This window comes from Triticum aestivum, chromosome 5A, assembly GCF_018294505.1.
Source record: "Triticum aestivum cultivar Chinese Spring chromosome 5A, IWGSC CS RefSeq v2.1, whole genome shotgun sequence".
Lineage (NCBI taxonomy): Eukaryota > Viridiplantae > Streptophyta > Magnoliopsida > Poales > Poaceae > Triticum > Triticum aestivum.
The window spans coordinates 270219636-270238652 of record NC_057806.1 but is presented as its reverse complement, the minus strand read 5'-3'; positions in this window follow the sequence as shown (position 1 = coordinate 270238652).

The following is a 19017-nucleotide window of genomic DNA, read 5'->3' as shown; positions in this document are numbered from 1 at the left end:
GGAGAGCGGTCGATGTGTGGAGTAATAGTAGTAGATGCAGAATCATTTCGGTATACTTGTCTCTGACGTGATGCCTATATACATGATCATGCCTAGATATTCTCATAATTATGCACTTTTCTATCAATTGCTCAACAGTAATTTTTTCGCCCACCGTAATACTTGTGCTATCTTGAGAGAAGCCACTAGTGAAACCTATGGCCCCCGGGTCTATTCTCCTTTATTTTAATATTTAGTCAACAAGCTATTTCTGTTACCTTTTATTTTGCTACCTTTATTTTCCAATCTATATCATAAAAATACCAAAAAATATTTATCTTATTATTATTATCTCTATCAGATCTCACTCTCGTAAGTGACCGTGAAGGGATTGACAACCCCTTTATCGCGTTGGTTGCGAGGTTCTTATTTGTTTGTCTAGGTACGAGGGACTTGCGTGTAGTCTCCTATTGGATTGATACCTTGTTTCTCAAAAACTGAGGGAAATACTTACGCTACTTTGCTGCATCAGCCTTTCCTCTTCAAGGGAAAACCAACGCAGTGCTCAAGAGGTAGCAGAGCTCAACTGCGCCCTCTTCCTTGCCATAGTGTAGGGGGATACAAGAAGAAGTAGGAGGGGATGCGTGGGTGAGCCCCTCCCGTTACCTCCACACATCTTTTTATAGCGGGATGTGGCCAGGGGATGGCTCCTCACCACCCGGGAGGGAACCGCCCCGCTCCGCCTATCCGGTTAGCCTACGCCACTGACGGCATCCAGGTTCACCAAATAGCCCTCGTGCGCCAATCCATGGCCCCTCGCTTTCTTCCATGTCACTCATTCCCGCGCCCTATGCATCGGTTACCACCCCGCGCAATGCATGCGGCGTACATGGCAGAAACGACACGCGTGGAGGGGAGAGTAAAATAGCGGTTACCTCCCCCTTCCTCGGGGTTGTGCAGGGTGCTTCAATTAACTTCCCATGTACATGGGCTTCCCCTGGCCCTCTACGTGGGAAGACCCACAATGACCGACGTCGCATGACTCACGGGAAAACCAGGAATTATTCAATTATAGGTTAATGAAGAAGCAAATAAGATACCAGGGAAGATATTTATCCTGCCACAGCATGGTCGAAGCGCCCGCCTATGCATTTGTTAGGGCCTACCCCAATGATGACCGACAGCACGTGTCGGTGTCAAAACAGGCGGATCTCGGGTAGGGGGTCCCGAACTGTGCGTCTAAGGCGGATGGTAATAGGAGGCCGGGGACACAATGTTTACCAAGGTTCGGGCCCTCTCGATGGAGGTAATACCCTACTTCCTCTTGATTGATCTAGATGATATGAGTATTACAGGAGTTGATCTACCACGAGATCGTAGAGGCTAAACCCTAGAAGCTACCCTATGGTATGATTGTTGTTGTCCTACGGACTAAAACCCTCCGGTTTATATAGACACTGGAGGGGCTAGGGTTACTGAGGGAGTCCTGGATTAGGGGGTGTTCGGATAGCCGGACTATACCTTCAGCCGGACTCCTGGACTATGAAGATACAAGATTGAAGACTTCGTCCCGTGTCCGGGAGGGACTTTCCTTGGCGTGGAAGGCAAGCTTGGCGATACGGATATGTAGATCTCCTACCATTGTAACCGACTCTATGTAACCCTAACCCTATCCGGTGTCTATATAAACCGGAGGGTTTTAGTCCGTAGGACGACATAGACAACAGTAATCATACCATAGGCTAGCTTCTAGGGTTTAGCCTCCTCGATCTTGTTGTAGATCTACTCTTGTACTACCCATATCATCAATATTAATCAAGCAGGATGTAGGGTTTTACCTCCATCAAGAGGGCCCAAACCTGGGTAAAACTTCGTGTCCCTTGCCTCCTGTTACCATCCGGCCTAGACGCACAGTTCGGGACCCCCTACCCGAGATCCACCAGTTTCGACACCGACATTGGTGCTTTCATTGAGAGTTCCTCTGTGTCGTCGCCGTCAGGCTCGATGGCTCCTACGATCATCAATAGCGATGCAGTCCAGGGTGAGACCTTGCTCCCCGGATAGATCTTCGTCTTCGGCGGCTTCGCACTGCAGGCCGATTCACTTGGCCGTCTGGAGCAGATCGAAAGCTACGCCCCTGGCCGTCAGGTCAGATTTGGAAGTTTAAACTACACGGCTGACGTCCGCGGGGACTTGATCTTCGACGGATTCGAGCCATTGCCGAGCATGCTGCACTGTCCCGACGAGCATGATCTAGCTCTGCCGCCAAACAGTGCCCTGAAGGCCGCACCCGCATCAGCTTCGACCCTTAATTCGGAGCCAACGTGCTGATCGAGGATGGGCGGTTGGACGCCACCTCAGGGGCTGCGATCCCAACGGCGATTGAGCCGAACACCAGCCCCACACTCTGCGAGACTCGTGATTCCAAGGAGCCAGACTCCTCTCCGGACTCCGAATCCTCCGCGCCCCTGCCGATCGAATCCGATTGGGCGCCGATCATGGAGTTTACTGCCGCAGACATCTTTCAGCACTCGCCTTTCAGCGATATTCTGAAGACACTAAAGTCTCTCTCTTTATCAGGAGAGCCCTGGCCGAACTACGGTCAGCAAGGTTGGGGTACGAACGATGAAGAAATTCAAAGCCCACCCACCACCCACTTTGTAGCCACTGTCGATGATTTAACCGACATGCTTGACCTCGACTCTGAAGACATCGACGGTATGGACACCGATGAAGGAGACGATGAAGAACCAGCGCCTATTGGGCCCTGGAATGCCACCTCGTCATATGACGTATACATGGTGGACGCACCAAAAGATGACGACGAGGAGCGGAAGGACGCACCGAAGGCTTGTTCCCTCAAAAAGCAGTCAAAGCGGCGACGCAAGCGCCGCCCCAAATCCCACCTCGACAGAAATAGAGATCACACAGACCCAGCGCTGGAGCAAGGTGAACCGCTGCCGGACAACGGCAATCTGGATAATCAAACCGAACAAACAAATCCTATCAAGGATAATGATCCGGACGACATAACGCCGGACAGGTACCCGGAGCAGTAGACTTCCCGTAAAAGGCTTGTTGCCACCGCGAGGAGTCTGAAAAAACAGAAGCAAAGGCTCAAGGCCGCGCAAGACACACTCCAAATCAGATGGAGTAAAATACTCAACACAGCAGCAAGGTACGGCGACAATCGCCCCTACAAGAGCTACCCAAAGCGGAAGTTGCTACCCGAATTCGATGAGGAGGCCTCAGACCCCCCACAACCAAATATCAAAGCAGCCACCTGGTCGGATAGACGACCCCTCTACCAACACAGAGCGGCATACAATGCAGCTCACCATACAACACGCAACCAATGCGAGGGCTCGCACCCAAAGGACGGTGCAACAAGATCCATCTATGGAGCACGCAAGCGCGCCCCAGCATACAATGCAACACAACAGACATCCGAGCAACGCGGTACACCCAGCTACAGGAGTGCCGCACACCCCCTATGTTTCACCGATGAGGTGCTGGACCACGAATTTCCAGAGGGATTAATGCTCGTAAACATAGAGGCATACGACGGAACAACAGACCCTGGGGTCTGGATTGAGGACTACATCCTTCATATCCATATGGCTCGAGGAGATGATCTCCACGCCATCAAGTACCTACCCCTCAAGCTCAAAGGGCCAGCTCGTCACTGGCTCAAAGGCCTCCCGAAAGCTCCATTGGAAGTTGGGAAGAGCCCGAAGACGCCTTTCGGGCAAATTTTCAAGGGACTTATGTCCGACCTCCGGATGCGGACGATTTGAGTCATATAACTCAACAGCCCGGAGAGTCAGCCCGAAAGCTTTGGAACAGGTTTCTTACTAAAAAGAACCAGATTGTCGACTGTCCGGACGCCGAAGCCTTAGCAGCTTTCAAGCATAGCGTCCGTGACGAATGGCTCGCCAGACACCTCGGCCAAAATAAGCCGAGAACGATGGCCGCATTAACAAACCTCATGACCCGCTTTTGCGCGGGTGAGGACAGCTGGCTAGCCAGATGCAGCACCAGCGACCCCAGTACATCTGAAGTTAGAGATGGAAACGGGAAATCACGGTGCAACAACAATAACAAACGCCGGAATAAAGAAGACAACACGAAGGGCACGGCAGTAAATGCCGGATTCAAAAGCTCTCGGCCAGGTCAAAAGCCGCCCCCTAAAGGCACCAGGGATGAACTGTCCAGCCTCAACAAAATTCTGGACCAAGTATGTCAGATTCATAGTACCCCTGGTAAACCTGCTAATCATACCCACAGAGAATGTTGGGTCTTCAAGCAGTCCGGCAAGCTCAACCGCCGTACACAAGGGGGGGGGGATACACCAAGTGAAGACGAGGACGAGCCCCCCAAGCAAGACACGGGGAAAAAAGCAATTTCCACCAGAAGTCAAAACAGTAAACATGTTACACGTAATCAAGGGAAAAACAATGCGGCACTCCCAGGAAAGTATACCCAGGTGCCTATCACCACGAAGTCCTGCCACTGGTCATCTCAACCGATCACTTTCGACCATCGCGATTACTCAGCAAGTATCCGACACATAGGATGGGCTGCCCTGGTATTAGACCCAGTAATTGGGGGATATCACTTCACAAGGGTCTTGATGGACGGCGGCAGTAGCCTAAACCTAATATATCAGGATACAATCCGCGGGATGGGGCTAGACCCAACACAAATTCGCCATAGCAATACTACCTTTAAAGGAGTAACGCAAGGCCCAGGGGCTCATTATACGGGCTCCCTTCTACTACAAGTTACACTCGGCTCCCCCGATAACTTCGGCCGCGAGCATTTAACTTTCCACATCGCTCCGTTTCAAAGTGTCTATCAAGCACTGCTCGGACGCGAAGCTTTCGCTCGCTTTAATGTAATACCACACTACGCCTCCCTCACACTCAAGATGCCCAGTCCACGTGGCATCATTACAGTGCACAGAAATATCAAGCGATCACCGCGCGCCGAAGAGAGTGAGGCTGCCTTGGCGCCGCACACTAAAGGCGCCCGGACAACGAAAGCATCCAATAGGTCGTCAAGACCTTAGATACAACTAATCAAGTCCGGCGCCGCTATTTATACGGAAATAAGTGGTCACACCCCTATTTGTCAATACAAGGGGCTCAAACGCGCAGACAAGTGGCAATTTCTTATCATCTTGAATTATACATGGTTTCTTTAAAAACTATCTTTTTGCACGACAACTTTTTCACTTAACTTCCTCTCTTTTACAGACGATCATCGTGCTACACCCGTCCAGGATACGGCACAACGGAGACACAGGCGCAGACGTGCAGCAGGGACCCGCTCCAAGGATTCTTTTTAGATTAAGACCCTGCGTAAACCTTTTTTACTGTCTCTTGTTGATACATATCCACCGTTGAGAAGGATGCTGACGTCTTGGCATGTGGCCACGCCAGAACAATGCACGTACCTGGACACAAGGGGCTTCTTACAAAGGCCACTATTTAGGCCCGGTTTATACCACAAAGACCGAATACCTTAGGGAGTGTTCGGCGTCGCGAGTTTGGCCCTATATGCATCAGCTCCGAATCATTGTCTTTGGTCAAATGTTGGGTTTGCCCGGCTCCTGTGTTTTGGTGCCTTACGTTCCGCCTTGCCGGCTAAGGTAGCACCAGGAGAACTACTGCGATTGTGCCCTGGTTCATCCGGACGAGCACCTCAGTAGAGAAAGCCGAAAACTGACTGTCATGATATAGCGTGAGACTGGTCAACCACTCGATGACCTGTGGGAATGTTAGAATTCCTCCGCCTTAACGAAGGGCCGTTTTCCGGCCAGGCATGTACGCACCCCGGAATCGGGAGAGTGCGGAGCCACCAGGGGCTATCTAGTAGCCCCACTGTCAAACTCCTATGGCTAAGTGAAAGTGCTAAAGCATTATAGTCCGGTTGCCTCGCTCGCTCCGCTATCACCTCCTTAATAGGACCAAGACGTTGGGTTAAGTGTGAACGCGTGTTTTTGCGAGCACCTCCGCATTATATGCGTGGGGGTTGAAGCCGACGACTGCAATCTTTCAGGTTATACACATGTATACATAAACGGCCGCCCAGGAGGCATCATATTACTTTCAGGCAAAAGTATAAAAATAGCCTTATAAAAATTTATAAAAGCATTTCGCTTACAATGAGATTACATATCACTCAAACATAATATTTTTTGAGCACTGGGTCTCTATCAAACGGGCACCCTCAAGAACTTCTTCAAAGTAGTGCTCAGCAGCCTTTCGACCTATAGCCGAATCCCGCGCTGCAACATTGGTAGCATCCATCTCCGCCCAGTATGCCTTAACACAGGCAAAGGCCATCCGTGCGCCCTCTATGCACGCCAACCTCCTCATCGCATTAATGCGCAGCACCACGTCAAGGACCTGCTGCACCAAGCTGAAATAGCTGTTCGGTTTTGACCTTTCCGGCCATAGCTGATCCACAACAGACCTCATGGAGAGTCCGGACAACCTATTTAGTTCGGCCCATTCGGCTAATTGGTCAGTCAATGAAAGTGGACGCTTGGGAGAATGGAATTGTCTCCAAAACAGCTGGTCTACTTCATGGTCCGTCTGACCCTGGAAGTACTTGGCCGCATCGGCAGCGCTCGCCGCCAAATCCATATACACATCCTCCGAACTCCACAGCCGATCCAGAGGGGCATACCGTGGATCTCCGAATTTCCTCCGCAACATAAAGGATTTCCCAGCTACAATATCCCCGGCTTCCCGCAGCTCCTCCTTCTTTGCCCTCATAGCAGAGTGGAGATCCTTTTTCTTTGCAGCAGCCTTCTCAAGGTCCGATGCCTTCGCTTGGTTTTCCTTTTCAAGAACCCGGCAACGGTCGGCGACGGCTTTTAATTCTATAGCCATCTTGGCCATCTTATCTCGGGTCTTGCCATGCACGGCCTTCTCGGCTTGCAACTCTTCGGCCGCCTTCACAGCAGCCGCATTACCCAACCTCGCTTGTTCCTTGGCTCGGGCAAGTTCTGCCTGCAAGGCTTCAACAGTGGCAGCTCCATCTGCAGTCACAACATATTAAAGATACTGGCATCATGCTGCACTTCCTATGTGGCATTTACCAGATATTCACACTTACCCTGTGCCTCGTCAAGCCTTTTGTTAACAAGCTCGATGTCGGCGTCTGCCGCATCCAACTGCCGCTCTAAATGGGCAAACTCGCTAGTCCGGCTAGCCATCGGAGCTTCCATCACCTGCACATAGAGGCAGTATGGTTATTTCCTGGGAATATGATCCTCTGTTCATTGTCGTTTCCGACGACAACCAGAGTCTCAGGGGCTACTATCTACACAGGGCACACCTAGCATGTGCAGGATTATCATACAGTCTTTTACGTACCTCAAAGCCTGTCAGTAGACTCATAAAAGCTTCATGCAATCTGCTTTCGGCGGACGATATTCTCTCCATCACCGTATTCATCATCACACGATGTTCATCTGAGATGGTCGCTCGCCCCACCAACTCCCTCAGAACATCCGATCGCACACTAGACGGTGCCGGACTCTTTTTCTGCTCTCTTCGGGAGCCGGACACTGGTTGCTTCGGGGATCAATGGGATTATCTTCTGGCCTCACCGGACTCGGAGAGGCCCTCCGCGACGACACTTCAGGGTTGCCCACTTCTGGAGCGGAGGAATCTGGAGGAGGCGTTTCGCTCTCCATCATCTCTGGAAGAAGATCCCCCGAAGATGAGCTCATTTGAGAGGGGCTAAGGCCCGAACTGCAAAAATATATGTGGTGGTTATTTCCTCAGAAGAAAAAGATGGCGTATCTGTACTATTAAAAGTATTTCGGGTCACTTACGACTCGAGGGAGAATTGACCCCCCGCGGACTTTGTGCGACAACAGCGCCCCCCAAGGTAGGACCCTCTGTGGGAGACTTCTTCTCCCGTTTGGAAGCTTCGGCTTCCGAATCCCCGGGCGCAGTCCTTTTCCTCTTCTAGTCGCCTTCCCTCATGGAGACGCTCGCTCGCTCGGCTAGAATGGGCAGCGTTTGGGGGCCGTGTCCGCCCGCATTATCCTCCATAGTATCTTCCTTCAAGGGCTCCGGGCAAGGTGCGGTCTGGAGCATCTTTTCCAATACCGGATTTTCCAAACCCTCAGGGAGGGGGGCCGAACACCGAGTCAACTTCACCTTTGTTAGCCAGTCCTGGTCAAAAAGCAAACTCTCAGACATTACTTCGTAACAAAGTAGAGAGAGTATGTTCGACTGGAAGATGCCTTACCTGTTCGGCGGTGCGGTTACTACTCAGGCCCACGTCCTCGGTGATTTCCGGACACTCCACCTGAGGTCCGAAGAATGACTTGTACATATCCTCGTGCGTCAGGCCGAGAAAATTCTGATAGGCACGCGGTCCCTCGGGATTGAACTCCCACAGGCGAAGAGGCCGGCGTTTGCAAGGCTGGACTTGACGAACCAGCATAACCTGTGTTACCGCAACCAAACTGAAATCTCCATTGAAGAGACCTCAAATGCGTCCTTGCAGTATAGGCACGTCCTTGACTGGACCCCAGCTCAGACCTTTGCTGATCCATGACATCAGTTGTGGTGGAGGGCCTGAGCGGAAAGCAGGGGGGCGCCCACTAGGCACTTCTAGGAGCCATGATATAGAACCACTCCTGTTGCCACAATTCAGACACCTCTGGGATGGAACCTTTGGGCCACGGAGCTCCCTTCATCTTGCGTATTGAGGCACCTCCACACGCTGCATGTTGCCCCTCGACCATCTTCGGCTTCACTTCAAAGGTCTTGAGCCATAGGCCAAAGTGAGGGGTAACCCGGAGGAAGGCCTCGCACACGACAATAAATGTCGTGATATGAAGAAAGGAGTCCGGAGCTAGATCATGAAAATGTAGCCCGTAGTAAAACATCAAGCCCCTGACGAAAGGATCCAGGGTAAGGCCTAGACCTCAGAGGAAGTGGGAAACGAACACGACGTTCTTGTTGGGTTCGGGGGTGGGGACGGCCTGCCCTCGGGGAGGCAGCCGATGCAAAATCTCGGCGGTCAGATATCTGGCCTCCCTCAGCTTCTTGATGTCTTCTTCTGTGACGGAGGAAGGCATCCACCGGCCCTGAAGGCTAGATCCGGACATGACTGGAGGTTCGGAGCACCTGACCTGAACTTCGGGCATTTGAGCTTGAGGTGGGGGAAGGATTCGATTGAGCATGGGAGGGAAAAATAAAAGCCTTGTCCCCTTTATAAAGAGGGTGAATATCAAGCGTCCTCTCCGTGTCCGTTTGGACTTGCCTATAATCTAGGAGTTCTAGAAGCGGTTGGTTTACCCACACCCATATTGATGAGAATCCCGGGATAAGGGGACACGATCTCTGCTTTAACAAGACGTGCCAAGGAAACCGCCTCGGATAATGCGTTGAGGTGGGATAATGAAAAAACTCGGATAAAGGCTTGGCCGTGGTGTGTCACGCTATGGAATACGTCAGCAGATTAGATTGGTGTAAATATTATTCTCTCTATGGCAATATGTGGAAACTTATTTTGCAGAGCCGGACACTATCTTTGTGTTCAAAATCTTCTACGAAGTACTTGGAGGAGGAACCCGCCTTGCAATGCCGAAGACAATCTGCGCGCTGGACTCCTCGTCATTGAAGCCTGGTTCAGGGGCTACTGAGGGAGTCCTGGATTAGGGGGTGTTTGGATAGCCAGACTATACCTTCAGTCGGACTCCTGGACTATGAAGATACAAGATTGAAGACTTCGTCCCGTGTCCGGGAGGGACTTTCCTTGGCGTGGAAGGCAAGCTTGGCGATATGGATATGTAGATCTCCTACCATTGTAACTGACTCTATGTAACCCTAACCCTATCCGGTGTCTATATAAACCATAGGGTTTTTGTCCGTAGGACGACATGGACAACAATAATCATACCATAGGCTAGCTTCTAGGGTTTAGCCTCCTCGATCTCGTGGTAGATCTACTCTTGTACTACCCGTATCATCAATATTAATCAAGCAGGACGTAGGGTTTTACCTCCATCGAGAGGGCCCGAACCTGGGTAAAACTTCGCGTCCCTTGCCTCCTGTTACCATCCGGCCTAGACGCACAGTTCGGGACCCCCTACCCGAGATCTGCCGGTTTTGACACCGACAGTTACACAGAGTCGGTTACAAGGGAGGAGATCTACATATCCGAATCGCCAAGCTTGCCTTCCACGCAAAGGAGAGTCCCACCCGGACACGGGACGAAGTCTTCAATCTTGTATCTTCATAGTCCAACAGTCTAGCCAAGGGATATAGTCCAGCTGTCCGAGGACCCCCTAATCCAGGACTCCCTCAATAGCCCCTGAACCATGCTTCAATGACGACGAGTCCGGCGTGTAGATTGTCTTCGGCATTGCAAGGCAGGTTCCTCCTCCAAATACTCCACAGAGGATTTTGAACACAAGGATAGTGTCCGGCTCTGCAAAACAAATTCCACATACCACCATAGAGAGTACAATATTTCCACAAATCTAATCTGCTGACAACATTTCATAATGTGACATCACGCCATGGCCCTGGTCATTATTCGAACCGTTTTTCCCTGCCCGCCACTGCATGTGTTGCGAGGCGGTTTTATTGGCACGTCTTGTCGAAGCAGAGATCGTGTCCCCTTATCACGGGATTCTCATCAATACGGGTGTGGGTAGCCCAATCGTGCTCGTTAGTACAACTCCTCGATTTTAGGCAAGTTCCAAACGGCCACGCGGAGGACGCTTGATATTCGCCCTCTTTATAAAGGGGCCAAAGCCTGTCCTCTTCTTCTCGCGCTCAATCCCTCCCTTCCCCCACCCCGAGTTCCAACACCCAAAGCTCAAGCGAAGCGCTTCGGACCTTCAATCATGTCCGGATCCAACCTTCAGGGCCGATGGATGGCTTCATCTGTCACAGAGGAGGACATCAAGAAGCTAAGGGAGGCCAGGTGTCTGACCGCCGAAATCTCGCACAGGCTGCCTGCCCGAGGGCAGGTCATCCCCACTCCTGAACCCAACGGGAGTGTCATATTTGTTTCCCACTTCCTCCGAGGGCTAGGCTTTAGTCTTGATCCCTTTGTCAGAGGGCTCATGTTCTATTATGGGCTCGACTTCCACGATCTAGCTCCGGATTCCATTCTTCACATCTCGTCGTTTATCGTCGTATGTGAGGCCTTCCTCCGCATCACCCCACACTTCGGCTTATGGCTCAAGACCTTCAATGTGAAGTCGAAGATGATTGATGGGCGACACGCAAAATGCGGAGGTGCCACAATAAGCAAAGGCGTTGATGCCCCATGGCCAAAGGGTTCCTTCCTGGAGATATCCAACTTATGGCAGCGGGAGTGGTTTTACATCACAGCTCTCCGAAGTACTAAGTGGGTGGCTGCCCCTGCCTTCCGTTCGGGCCCCCCACCACAGCTGGCGTCATGGGTCAACAAGGGGCTAGACTGGGGGCCGGTTAATGACGTGCCGACATTGCAAAGTCGCATCCGAGATCTCCTCAAGAGGGATGTCGGTCTCGTCAAAGTAATGCAAGTTATGCTAGTTCATCGGGTCCTGCCATGCCAACATCGATCTCTCCGTATGTGGGAGTTCAACCCGAAAGGACCGCGAACTATTCAGCAGTTCTTCGGTGTGACGCTCGAAGAGATGTATGGACTGTTCTTCGGATCACGAATAAAGTGTCCGGACACCACCGAGGATGCGGGTCTCAACTGTAATCGTCCAGATACCCAGGTAAGTATTTCCACGACTGAACACACTGTCTTTTCATTTGCCATAACATAATTCTAAAAGAATTGCTCTTGGCCAGGACTGGGTAAGAAAGGCAAAGATGATCAGGTGTTCGGCCCCCCTTCCTGAGGGCTCGCCGGATCATGTACTAGCCAGGATGCTGGAGTACGCACCTTATCAAGTGCCCTCGGGGGAAGATAATGGGGAGACGAAGAAGCCGAAAGCGAGCCTCACGCATTACTCATCCAAACCGGGGGAATTGGTACCTCCACGAAGGAGGATAATCGGGGAGAAGAATCTGAAATCCCCTCTCCTCAAGGAAGGAAAAGGACCGCTCCCGGAGACTTGGAAACAAGGGTTTCCAAACGAGAGAAGAAACCCTCACTAGGGGGTCCTGACCCGGAGGGCATTCCTTCCGCACAGTGCCCGCAAGGGGATCAGCCCTCCACCGAGCTATAAGTGAACAAAGGTACTTTTGGTCAATATATTTTGCTTTATCTCCACGGATAATAACCGATACGTATGTCTTGCAGTCCGGATCGTAGCTCTTCCCGACAGAGTACATCTTTGGGGGATCTTCTTCCGGAGATGATGGAGAGCGAAATGCCTCCCCTTGTCTCCCCGCCTCCTGGGGCGGACGACCCTGAGGTGTCATCATGGAGGTTTTCTCCTGATCCGCCAAGGCCAGAAGGTAACCCTTCGGCCACCCAAAGTCTGGAGTATTTGGCTCCTAAGGGGAGTAACAGAAAGAGTCCGGGATTGTCCGATGCGCAACCGGACGTACTGACGGGTCTTTTGGAGCAAGCGGCTATCTCGGAGGAGCATCGTACTTTAATGGGCACGGTGATTGAGAGGATCTCATCCACCAAAAGTGGGTTGCATGAAGCTTTTACGAGCCTGCTAAAAGGTTTTGAGGTACGCAAAACAAATTTGACGGTACCGCACACACTAGGTGTGCTCTATACAGATAGTAGCCCCTGAGACTCTGGTTGCCGTCCCGAGGCGGCAAACAGAGGATCATAGTCCGAGGTAATGATCGTGCTGCTTTCATGTGCAAGCAGCGGACAGTCCGGTGGCTGGCCGGACTAAGCCAGCAACTGGACGCGGCAGATGTCGACATTGCGCTTGTGAACAAGTGGCTTGACGAGGCACAGGGTATGTATTTTCGGGTGGTTAGCAAGTATTAATAGGAGCATGATGCTAGTATCTATAATACGTTTTGACTGCAGATGGAGCTGCCGCCGTGGAGACCCTTCGGGCGGAACTTGCCCGAGCCAAGGAACAAGCCAGGAGAAGTGATGCGGCCGCCCTAAAGGTGGCCGAAGACTTAAGAGCCGAACAGGCTGCTCATCGCAAGAGCGAAGATGAAATAGCCAAGATGGCTGTTGAGCTGAAACATGCCTCCAGCCGATATGAGCTTCTTGAAAAGGAAAGCCAAGTGAGAGCGGCTGACCTGAAGAGAGTCGTGGAGGCAGCCAAGGAAACCCGTTCTAAAATCATAGCGGCATAGGAGGAGCTCCGTCAAGCCGGAGATGTCATGGCTGGGAAGCCCTTTTTGTTGCGGACGAAGTTCGGAGATCTGAAGTATGCCCCCTGGATCGATTATGGAGTGATGTAGATGCGTATGCGGACTTGGAAATGAGTGTTGCTGATGCGACTGTGTTTTTCAAAGATCAAGAAGATCACGAAGTAGAGAAGTTGTTCTAGTCACAGTTCAGCACTCCGACGCATCTGCTGCTGTTAAATGAGCAATTGGCCAAGTGGGCTGAGCTCCATAGGTTGTCCGGGCTTGCCATGAGGTCTGTTGTGGATCATCTTTGGCTGGAAGGACCAAAGCCGAATAGTTATTTTGGTTTAGTGCAACAATTCCTTGGTGTTGTGCAGCATATCGATGTCGTAAAGAGGTCGACGTGCATAGAGGGTGCGCGGATGGCTCTTGCCCATTTTAAGACATACTGGGCAGAGATGGATGCCACCGCTATTGCAACCCAGGGTTCGGTCGTAGGCCAAGTCTTGGCCGAGCACTATTTAGAAGAAGTCCTAGAAGGCGCTCATTTAATAGAGGCTCGGTGCTCGAAGAGTATCATGTTCGAGTGACATGTATCCCCATTGTAAAAATAGTATTGTTTGAATTATACAGGCTGTATCTATTGCCTGAAGGTATTATGATGCCTCGTGTGCGGTCGTTTATGTAAGTATATAACCTGAAAGTTTGCAGTCGTCGGCTTCAGCCCCCACGCACTTAATGCGGGGGTGTTCGGAAAAGCATGTATTCACACTTGATCCAACATCTTGGTCCATGAAGGAGGTGATAGCGTGGCGAACAAGGCAATTGGACTATATTGCTTTAACACTTCCACTTAGCCATAGGAGTTTGACAGTGGAGCTACTATATAGCCCCTTGTACTTTCGTGCTTATCCGAGTACGGTGCGCGTACATACATGACCGGGAAACCGGTCCTTCATTAATGCGGAGGAATCGCGAAGATTCCGCAGAGTCCTCAAGTGGTTGACCAGTCTCGCGCTTTATCATGACAGTCAGTTTTCGGCTTTCTCTACTTAGGTGCTCATCCGGATGAACCAGGGCACAATCACAGTAGTTCTCCCGGTGCTACCTTAGCCGATAGAGCAGAACATAAGGTAGCAAAACACGGGAGCCGGAAAAATCCAACATTTGACCAAAGACATGATTCGGAGCTGATGCATACAAGGCCAAACTCGCGACGCCAAACACTCCCTAAGGTATTCGGACTTTACAACATATACCGGGCTGAGCAAAGCCCTTGATAATGAACCCTCAATTTCCAGGTATGTGCATCAGTCTAACGTGGCGAAAATGCCAATAACGTCAGCATCCCTCTCGGTTGTGCTAAGTATCCGGAGGGCGTGAAGCAACAAGAGACAGTGAGAAAGGTTTACACAGGGTCTTAATCTAAAAAAAACCTTTGAGCGGGGCCCTGCTGCACGTCTGCGCCCGTGTCTCCGTTGTGCCGTTTCCTGGAAGGGTGTAGCACGATTGTCATCTACAAGAGAGAAAAACCCCAGGTGAAAGTTTACGTGTTGAAAATTGGTTATTCTCATTGAAATTCAATCTAAGTAAGGTCAAACCGAACTATTGTCCTTTTTACATGCGGGAAGCCCCTGGCGCCACCTATGGGGGTATATCCATTGACCCAATCTCGAGTTTATCTGAACTGTTACAACGAGGGGTGCGCCAGACTCGTCTAGCCATGTCCGCGGTCTTGACGACCGATCATTTATTCTGGTTGGAGGGGTCGTTCCGTGTTCGGCTGCGAAAGCCGCCGTACATTCCTCCGCAGGTAAGGAAGCTCTAAGTTTCCGCTAACTATGATGATGCCACGTGGATCGGGCATCTTAAGCTTAAGATAAGCGTAATGCGGTATTGCATTAAAACGAGTGAAGGCTATTCTTCCGAGTAGTGCTTGATAGCCGCTTCGGAATGGAGCGATGTCGAAGGTTAATTCTTTGCTTCGGAAGTTGTCGGGAGAACCGAATACAACCTCTAGTACTATAGGGCCCGTGTAGCGGGCCTCTAGGCCTGGTACTACTCCTTTAAAGGTAGTATTGCTTTGGCTGATTCTTGTTGGGTCTATCCCCATTTTGCGGACTGTGTCTTGATATATCAGATTAAGACTACTACCTCCGTCCATAAGGACTCTGGTGAGATGGTATCCGTCAATTATTGGGTCTAGTACCAAGGCAGCCGATCCTCCATGCCGGATACTAGTCGGGTGATCCGTGCGATCAAAAGTGATTGGGCAGGCCGACCAAGGGTTGAACTTGGGGGTAACGGGCTCTACGGTGTATACGTCTCGGAGTGCGTGTGTGCTCCTCCTCTTCGTTATGTGAATCATGTTCACTGTTTTGACTTCTGGTGGGAATTTTTTCTGTCCCCCAGTGTTTTGTTGGTGAGTCTCATCCTTGTCTTCACTTGGTGTCTCCCTCCCCTTGTGTTCAGTGTTTAGCTTGCCGGCTTGCTTAAATACCCAACATTCTCTATTGGTGTGATTTGCTGGTTTATCAGAGGTGCCGTGAATCTGACATAATCTGTCCAGAATCTTGTTTAGGCTGGACGGTCCATCTCTGCTGCCTTTGAATGGCTTTTTCCGTTGACCGGGTTGAGAGCCCCTGAATCTGGCGTTTACCGTCGTGTTGTCTGGGCTGTCTTCGTTGCTCTGACGCTTGCTTTTATTGCGTCATGGTTTTCCATTGCCATCCCTGACTTCGGATGTGCTTGGGTCGTTGGTGCTACTGCGGGCCGGCCAACTATCCTCGCCCGTGCAAAAGCGGGTCATAAGGCTTGTTAGGGCTACCATTGTCCTTGATTTTTCCTGGCGAGGTGTCTGGCAAGCCATTCGTCGTAGACACTATGTTTGAAAGCCGCTAAGGCTTCGGCGTCCGGGCAATCGACAATTTGATTCTTCTTGGTGAGGAATCTGTTCCAAAGCTTTCGGGCTGACTCTCCGGGTTGTTGAATTATATGACTCAAATCGTCTGCATCCGGAGGTCGGACATAGGTCCCTTGAAAATTAGCCCTGAAAGCGTCCCTAAGCTCTTCCCAACTTCCAATCGAGTTTTCGGGGAGGCTTTTCAACCATTGCCTAGCTGGTCCTTTCAACTTTAAGGGCAAGTATTTGATGGCGTGGAGATCATATCCACGAGCCATATGGATGTGAAGGATAAAGTCCTCAATCCAGACCCCAGGGTCTGTTGTTCCGTCGTATGACTCTATGTTCACGGGTTTGAATCCTTCTGGGAATTCATGATCCAGTACCTCGTCGGTGAAGCAGAGGGTGTGTGTGGCACCCCTGTATTTGGGTGCGTCTGACGGTTGTAGTGTTCGGTTTTGACTCAGAACTATTATTCTGTCAATATAGTCATTTGGGCGGTGACGATTCTGTGCCAGAACGCGCTTCCTAGGTCCGTAAATGGACCCGGTCAAACCGCCTTTTTTGTGTAGGTCCTCATGTAGGTCGTGTGCTGACTTGTGTACGTCATCTTTAGCCGCCCTGTCGCAACCACGGGGTGGCCGGTCTGGTTGATCGGCCGTTTTATTTTCCGGCTGAGTGGGCTCTAAGGCCTCGTCGTCAAATTCAGGCAACAACTTGCGCTTTGGATAGCTTTTTGTGTGGCGATTACCGCCGTATTTTCCTTCCGTGTCAAGCACTTTATTCCATCTGCTGTTGAGTGTATTCTGCGTGGTCTTAAGCCTTTGCTTCTGCTTCTTCAGGCTCCGCACGGTTTCAATGAGCCTTTTATGAAGGTTCTCTTGTTCCAAGTGTATTTCAGGGATGATGTGTGCATCGTCGTCCGGACTATTCATGTCTCCGGAGACAGGTTGATGAGTTTTACCCTCGGGGTCGTCGTGGCCGGACAGCGGCTCCGTACTATGTTTGCCGTCCGCTGATTCACCCTGCTCCACCACTGGGTTCATGTGGTCGTTGTCTCCTTTGGGGTCGACCGGGGTGTTACTCTTTCTTGCACTGTTATTGCTATTTTTGCCGAGGCGGGATTTGGAGCGGCGCTTACTCCGTCGCTTTGGTTTCTTCTCGAGGGAATTGTCCTTTGCTGCTTCCTCCCGTTCCTCGTCATCATTTTCTTTGGGTGTATCCACCATGTATATATCATGTGATGAAGTGGCAGTCCAGTGCTCTGCGGGCGGTGGTTCCTGTTCGTCTCCCGCATCGTCGTTCATACCGTCGATGTCTTCGGAGCCAAAATCAAGCATGTCGGTTAAGTCGTCGACAGTGGCTATTAAGTGGGTGGTGGGTGGGGAACGAATTTCTTCATCGTCCACTTCCCACTCAAGCCGAACACAGTTCCGCCAAGGGCCTCCTGACAAGGAGAGAGACCTTATTGACTTTAGCAGATCGCCCAAGGGCGAGTGCTGAAAGATATCCGCGGAGGAAAACTCCGTGATCGGTGCCCAATCACTTTTGATAGGTACGGATGCAGGTGGTTCGGAGACCATGGCCGGGGACGAATCCAAAGGTCCGACAACACAGTTCTCGTAGGAGGTGAAGTCAGTATTCGGCTCTATCGCCGCTGAGTGTGCGGCCTCCGGGGCAGGGCCATCCACCCGTCCTCGGACGGCGCGATCTGCTCCAGATCAAGGGCCGGAGTCACCACAGGTGTGATCTCCTGAACACAGTCCAGTGGCAGAGCTAAGTCATGCCCGTCATGATTGTGCGGCGCACCTGACGTGGGCTCGAATCCATCGAAGATCAAGTCTCCGCGGATGTCGGCAGTATAGTTCAAATTTCCAAACCTGACCTGATGGCCAGGGGCGTAGCTCTTGATCCGCTCCAGATGGCCAAGCGAGTTTGCCCGCAGTGCGAAGCCGCCGGATACGAAGATCTTTCCGGGGAGAAAAACCTCACCCTGGATCGCAGTGTTGCTGATGATCGAAGGAGCCATCAAGCCTTATGGTGACGACACAGCGGAACTCTCAACGAAAGCACCAATGTCAGTGTCAAAACCGGTGGATCTCGGGTAGGGGCTCCCGAATTGTGCGTCTAAGGCGGATGGTAACAGGAGGCAGGGGACACAATGTTTACCCAGGTTTGGGCCCTCTCGATGGAGGTAATACCCTACTTCCTGCTTGATTGATCTTGATGATATGAGTATTAAAAGAGTTGATCTACCACGGCATCAGAGAGGCTAAACCCTAGAAGCTAGCCTATGGTATGATTGTTGTTGTCCTACGGACTAAAACCCTCCGGTTTATATAGACACGGAGGGGCTAGGGTTACACAGAGTTGGTTACAAGGGAGGAGATCTACATATCGGAATCGCCAAGCTTGCCTTCCATGCAAAGGAGAGTCCCACCCAGACACGGGACGAAGACTTCAATCTTGTATCTTCATAGTCCAATAGTCCGGCCAAGGGATATAGTCCGGTTGTCCGAGGACCCCCTAATCCTGGACTCCCTCAGCATGTATGGGCCAGGCCCCGGGGCTCCTGTCGGTGCAATAAACATCAGCGTTTGTTAACCGAACTCATACAAAGGCGTGCTGACGATCTTACCATCCAGCACCAACGTGTAACATAATGCCAAACCAAAAAATCCGCTCTTTGTGAGATCAAGGAGCATATCAAGAAGACCAAGCCAACATTCAACACAAAGATTCCAAGAGAATTGTCCTTTGCTGGCCAGGCAAGGCCGACAAGGTCCTTGCACCAAACAAAGGTGAGAACAAGCCGCTCTAGCCGCGTCTCTGGAATGTCCGGAGATCGAACGTGCACCCCTCCATGAAGGCCCG